This window comes from Sciurus vulgaris, assembly GCF_902686455.1.
Source record: "Sciurus vulgaris genome assembly, chromosome: 8".
Classification (NCBI taxonomy): Eukaryota; Metazoa; Chordata; class Mammalia; order Rodentia; family Sciuridae; genus Sciurus; species Sciurus vulgaris.
This window is the reverse complement of record NC_136468.1, coordinates 39,537,237-39,543,925: the sequence shown is the minus strand read 5'-3', so window position 1 is coordinate 39,543,925 and position 6,689 is coordinate 39,537,237.

Below are 6,689 nucleotides of genomic sequence, written 5' to 3'. Positions count from 1 at the left end.
ATATATGTTTAGTAAAACTATTTTTCACTGGGCATAAATCATTGCATGAATCATTTAAATTAATATTCTCAGGTCATTAAGGAGCAATTTAAGAAAACTGGAAAGTCTCCAAGAAAGTTTAATAGAGTTAATAGCTACTTATTTTCAAAGAAAAAAATAAAGGAATGTTTAGAGTCAATTTTTGGTTTGTTTTACTTTGGTTCTGTCCTGTGTGTGTGTGTGTTGCATGGATTAGAGGCTACAGTGATAAGCAAGCTGCAACATGAAAATACAATTAGGAACTTTCCAGATAATCATGTCAGAACTGAAATACTGAACAGAAAACTGACATTATACCTGATCTGTTTTGGGAAAATGGATGTTTTGAACCAACACTGGGATGGTAAGTCCTAGTTGAATTTAATGAGACAGGAAAAAGGAGCAGGAATAGAAGTAGCATACAGTGTGTTGGTATCATTTTTCTATCCCTTCAAAATAATAATAACAGCACAAGTCCTCTATTTAAGTTGAAATTATTTTTTTCTTGTGAGCTCCTTTACAATTCTAATAACTAGTAAAAAAGATGTTGAGAAAAGCAAAGTTTTGAAAATGAAGTAATAAAAGGAGAAAACTGTAAGTGGCATTATTAGAGCAGTAGTTAAACACATTAGCATTATTTTTAAAGGATAAATGACTTTAAAGTCAATTTATCTAAAAACTAGAGTTTTCTATAAGTTCATGAAAGGCCATAATGTTACGGGAAAGAGTATGGATTGTTCATAAGGTACAGATAGATTTGTTCCACTTTATGTTTCAGGACTACAGATTTTTAAATGTTGGAACTTCAAGACATTATTATGGATATAATGATTTATATCATGAATAATAGAACATAATATCAAAAAGGAAAAACTCTTTCTATGGAGTAACTGTAATGACCAAACTTCCCCATAATTCAATTAAGAGAAGTATTCCTCGAGAGCAAATGGGGAGGGGCACATCCCTTTGCATGTCACCTTTTTCTTTTTTGTAGTGTGAATGGGATTGTATGAAACTTTGCTACTCAGAGTATGATCTATAGGTCAGCAGTTTCAGTATCATCCAGTAATTTATCAGAAATGCAGAAACTCAAACCCTATGCCAGACCTCTGAATCAGAATTAATATTTAAACAAGATATCCAGGCTTATATTTAATCTTCATGGCGCATATTAACATCTAAAGGGATTATTATAGACCCTGTCACTGAAAATTAATGCCATCCATTGGAACTTTCTACAATGGTAGAAATGCCCTTTTCTATCCAATATAGTAGCCACTGGACACAAGCAGCTATTGAGCACTTCAAAGATGACTGGTTCTGAGTAGGAGCTGGCCTTTTTGTTTTGTGTAATTTCAATTGTTTAAATTGACCTAGCCACACATAGACAGTGGCTCCCATATTGTACAGTGAGGTGTAACTTTTTATTCAAATGTATTTATGATAATAACATAAGCCTTCTTAAACTGTAAGACATTCATTCTCTTCACACATTAGTCCTCTCTCGTGGACTTGAATTGTACCTAATACTCTTAAGTGTCACTTAGTTATTCATACATCATTTACATCATTTCTAGTATGTATTTATATTCCACTATAGTAATTAGTAATTTTCTACATGGTTGTTACCCACTGTGTTCCCACCATCACCAGAATCAAGCTTCTCAAGAGAGAGATGAAGTCCCAATGATCTTTATATTCCTGTACACCTAATACCAAGTTTGGCATGTATGAGGTACTCAATGCAGTTATATAGTTAAATAAAACTAGGGACATTTAATAAAACATAGGAAAGTATGAACATAAATGTAATACAACACTATCTTAGACAATATCCATCAGGGCTCATCCCATCCTGAAACAAACAAAAACAATAACAACCATAATAACAATAAAAATCTTGTGTGGCTATAATCTGTTTCAACCCTTTGAAGACAGACTGATGTTAGGAGAATACTGAGGCAGATCGGTAAACAGAGACCACAACTTGGCCAGATTATTTATAAATAACATGCAAATCTACTTTTTTTTTTTTAAACTGTCAATGCTGAATTGGCAAGGACACCAGAGTTGGACTTGGGACACAGAAGAGAAATTGCCTCCCAGAGGGACTGACTAGCTGAGACAAAGAGTGGACAGCTGAATTCTCTGAGTCCTAAGATGATATGAGCCAGAAAATCAGCTGCAGAAAACAAATGACGCTGGGGTCACTGGCAGCAGGTGGGTAACCTGACCTTCTTGTCAGTGTGGGAATATCTGAATGCTTTTCTGACAAGCAGTGTAAACCGCCAGGTAAACAGCTTGGGGACCAAGCAGATGGCTTCGTAGTGCCTTTTTTTTTTTTTTTTTTTTTTACCTCTAATGTAGGGGCAGATTGCCTGTGGCAATAATGGTTTCTATATTCGGACTCAACAGTCTTTCTCATCACAATTTCCAAATCATGTGGCTTGTGAATAAACTATTACTTCACTTTAACTAACTCCATGTTCTTTAGTCATTCCATTGCCTTGTGAACCAAGGTAACTTTATTCGACCTGAAATACATGCACCTTCACAGTATCTGAATTCATCAGACTTTAGGAATACTATGTTATGATGTATTGACAATATCTCATTAGTTGATTTCATCCCCATAGTTCATTTCTAAAGAATTCATCAATACCTATTTTAAAAATTATGATACAGAACTTTTAAAAAATATTCTTGTTAATCTTTCATTATAAAAGTTTTTAAACATATTCAGAAAGAAATATAATTATAAACATCTATGCCCCTATCATTCACCTTCAAGAATAATCAATATTCCTATTTCATCTCTTACTTCTATTTGTTTTTTTGAATGGAGTATCTTAAACCAAATTTCACTATGTTATTATTTTGCCCATAAATATTTGCTGAAAATCTATGACAGATAAGGACTTTCAAAAAATAAAGCAATAGGGGCGATCCAAGATGGTGGACTAGAGGGTGACTGCATCACCAGTCGCTCCAGAACTCAGGATTCAAGAAGGGGAGGCATTGAGACACTCAGACTAAAATAGAGCCACGGGGTGAGTCTCTCCCACTGGGTGAAGCTCGGCCTGGGCGGCAGGCCCGGATACGGGCGGCTTATCAGAGCAGGGCAGGGCAACTAGAGTCTTCCCCAGGTAGCCCTGCTAACTCCGGCGGTGGGCTCCTCCCACAAGGCCAGCTTCTTGGAGCAGGCCCCCCAGTGAGAGCCTTTCTGCACAGAACCAGCTCCAAGTCCCAGAGCCAGCTGCGAGCTCTGCCCCGCAGGCAGCTTCAGGGACCAGGACAGGGCAGTCAGGGACTTCCCCAAGCAGCCCTGCTCCCTCCAGTGGCAGGCGCCTTTCAAGACTAGCTTCTTGGAGCAGACCACCCAGTGAGAGCCTTTCCTCACAGATCCAGCTCCAAGCCCTGGAACCAGTAGCGGGCTAGGGGCAGCTTTCTTTGGAAGCACTGCATTATCAAGTTCCTCCAAGACTTCAGGCTACTGAAGGCTGGGAGGTGATACACTGGAAATCTACAGGGACACTATAAGCCAATAGAGGAAATCTGCAATATCTCAGAGTCCCACTGACATCTGACCAATATGAGAAAACAAGGGAAGAAAATGTCCCAAACAAACCTAGATACTACATCAATAAAACCCAATGATAGCACAGCAGAAGAAATGTCAGAAAGTGAGTTCAGAATGCACATAATTAAAACAATCAGGGAAGCAAACAAGGAGATGAAAGAACAAATGCAGGCATTGAAGGAAGAGATGAAAGAGCAAATGCAAGCATTAAACGATCGCACCAATCAACAGTTAAAAGACCAAATACGGGAAGCAAGAGATCATTTCAATAAGGAGTTACACATACTGAAAAAAAAATAAACAGAAATCCTTGAAATGAAGGAAACAATAAACCAAGTTAAAAACTCCATAGAAAGCATAACCAATAGGATAGAACACCTGGAAGATAGAACCTCAGACATTGAAGACAAAATATTTAATCTTGAAAACAAAGTTGACCAAACAGAGAAGATGGTAAGAAATCATGAACAGAATCTACAAGAATTATGGGATATCATGAAAAGGCCAAATTTAAGAATTATTGGAATTGAGGAAGGCTTAGAGAAACAAACCAAAGGAATGAACAATATATTCAATGAAATAATATCAGAAAATTTCCCAAATATGAAAAATGAAATGGAAAACCACGTACAAGAGGCTTATAGGACTCCAAATACACAAAATTACAACAGACCCACACCAAGGCACATTATTATGAAAATACCTAACATACAAAATAAAGACAGAAGTTTAAAGGCCGTGAGAGAAAAGAATTAAATTACATTCAGGGGGAAACCAATAAGAATATCAGCAGATTTTTCAGTCCAGACCCTAAAAGCTAGAAGGGCCTAGAACAACATTTACCAAGCCCTGAAAGAAAACAGATGCCAACCAAGAATCTTATACCCAGCAAAACTTACCTTAAAATTTGACAATGAAATAAAATCCTTCCATGATAAACAAAAGCTAAAGGAATTTACAAAAAGAAAGCCGGCATTACAGAACATTCTCAGCAAAATATTCCACGAAGAAGAGATGAAAAACAACGATGCAAATCAGCAACAGGAGGAACTAGCCTAAAAGAATAGCCAAATAAAGGAGAAACCAAATCATGTCAAAAAACAAAAATGAGTCAAATGACTGGGAATACAAATCATATCACAATAATAACCCAGAATGTTAATGGCCGGAACTCATCAATCAAAAGACATAGACTGGCAGATTGGATTAAAAAGAAAAATACAACAATATGCTGCCTGCAAGAGACTCATCTCATAGAAAGAGATAACCATAGACTAAAGGTGAAAGGATGGGGAAAAACATACCATGCACACGGACACAGCAACAAAGCTGGAGTATGCATCCTCATTTCAAATAATGTGGACTTCAAGCCAGAACTAGTCAGAAGGGATAAAGAAGGACATTACATACTGCTTAAGGGAAGCATAAATCAGCAAGACATAACAATCATAAATATCTATGCCCCAAACATTGGCTCATCCATGTACGTCAAACAAATCCTTCTCAATTCCAGAAATCAAATAGACCACAACACAATAATACTAGGCGATTTTAACACACCTCTCTCACCACTGAATAGATCTTCCAAACAAAAATTGAATAAAGAAACCATAGATCTCAATAACAAAATCAACAATTTAGACTTAATGGACATATACAGAATATACCATCCAACAAAGAACCAATACACTTTCTTCTCAGCAGCACATGGATCCTTCTCTAAAACAGACCATGTTTTATGCCACAAAGCTACTGTTAGCAAATACAAGAAGATAGAGATACTACCTTGTACTCTATCAGATCATAATGGATTGAAATTAGAAATAAATGACAGAATAAAAAACAGAAACTTCTCCAATACCTGGTGATTAAATAATCACCAGGTGATTAAATAACACTATTATATGATGAATGGGTAACCGAAGACTTCAGGAGGGAAATAAAAATATTCTTAGAAGTAAATGAGAACAAGGACACATCATATCAAAATCTCTGGGACGCTATGAAAGCAGTACGTAGAGAAAGATTTATTTCATGGGGTGCATTCAACAAAAGAAGTAGAAATCAACAAATAAATGACTTAACCCTACAGCTCAAAGCCCTAGTAAAAGAAGAGCAGACCAACACCAAAAGTAGTAGAACACAGGAAATAGTTAAAATCAGAGCCGAAATCAACGAAATTTAAACAAAAGAAACAATCGGAAAAATTAACAAAATAAAGAGTTGGTTCTCTGGAAAAATAAACAAAATTGATAAACGCTTAGCCACTCTAACAAAGAGAAAGAGGGAGAAAACTCAAATTACTAAAATTCAGAATGAACAAGGAAATATTACAACAGACACAAGTGAAATACAAAACATAATTAGAACCTATTTTGAAAAAGCTATACTCCAACAAAACAGAAAACCTCAAAAACATCAACAAGTTTCTAGAGACATATGAATTACCTAAACTGAACAAGGAGGACATACACAACTTAAATAAATCAATTTCAAGCAATGAAATAGAAGAGGTCATCAAAAGCCTACCAACAAAGAAAAGTCCGGGACCAGATGGGTTCTCAGCCGAGTTCTACAAAACCTTTAAAGAAGAGCTCATTCCAATACTTCTCAAAGTATTTCATGAAATAAAAGAGGAGGGAACCCTCCCAAACTCATTCTATGAAGCCAATATCACCCTGATACCTAAACCAGACAGAGACACATCAAGGAAAGAAAATTTCAGACCAATATCCTTAATGAACATCGACACAAAAATTCTCAACAAAATTTTAGCAAATCGCATACAAAAATATATTAAAAAGATAGTGCACCACCATCAAGTGGGTTTTATCCCAGGGATAAAAGGTTGGTTCAACATCAGGAAATCAATAAATGTCATTCACCATATCAACAGACTAAAAGTTAAGAATCACATGATTATTTCAATAGATGCAGAAAAAGCATTCAATAAAATACAGCACCCCTTCATGCTCAAAACACTAGAAAAAATCAGGGTAGTGGGACCATTCCTTAACATTGTAAAGGACATCTACGCTAAGCCTATGGCCAATATCATTCTAAATGGTGAAAAACTGAAAGCATTCCCCCT